We start from the raw sequence: 698 nt of genomic DNA, 5'->3' as shown, positions 1-698 counted from the left end.
TTAAAGCAGTTGCTCGACTTTCATTAGTCAGCTCTGAGAAATACAAGCTTGGGACTAATACCACACTAAAGAACTAGAAAACAAGTGTTGAATCATATTTGCATTTAAGGTATCTTGAAGTGGATGATGGCCAGTGCTGATGAAAATCCCGCTAAGACTTGAATGCCAGTTAACATATATGCCAAAAAATAGTTGCATTATGTTTTTTAGCTACCTAAGCTGTTCATGTAAATGGCTGTTTAATCTTCAGATGCTAACCACCAGTCGTACACCTGCTGATATAGTTCTTGGTCTTCAGGATTCTGCTGTTATGCTTTCAAAAGGTGTTTCAAGATATGAACAATCCTGACTGGTGTCAGGGCAGGCATAAAGATTGTATGCCTATGGGGCAGTGAGTGAGGGAGGGCAGGCAGCGGGAGGACACAGTGCAAATACTTCGAGCAATTACATCTCACAAACGAAACAGCAGTTGTGGCTATCACAGTGCAGTATTCTGTAGGCGTTGTAAAAATGCCTTGGTAGCATGATATGAGGAAAAAAATGAAAGTGGCGATACACTGAAGATTGAATAGTAAGAAAGATTTTTAATGGGATATGTGCTGAGTATTACAGAACAGGGCACTTCCTTTCCCGTCAAGGGAACTCTTAACTGATCTCTATCCAGCCCTTGTATTTGCTGGGTTTTTTTTTTTTTGTGG

General features: G+C 40.4%; 1 protein-coding gene across 1 annotated transcript in view; it reads left to right on the top strand.

Annotated features, from left to right (window-relative positions):
* The window catches only part of CDKN3 (cyclin-dependent kinase inhibitor 3), a 6,896-nt gene that overhangs the window by 1,231 nt on the left and 4,967 nt on the right, over positions 1–698 (top strand). The window lies entirely within an intron of this gene.

This window comes from Phaethon lepturus, unplaced genomic scaffold (assembly GCF_000687285.1).
Source record: "Phaethon lepturus isolate BGI_N335 unplaced genomic scaffold, ASM68728v1 scaffold43178, whole genome shotgun sequence".
NCBI lineage: Eukaryota > Metazoa > Chordata > Aves > Phaethontiformes > Phaethontidae > Phaethon > Phaethon lepturus.
This window is presented reverse-complemented; position numbering and strand designations above follow the sequence as displayed.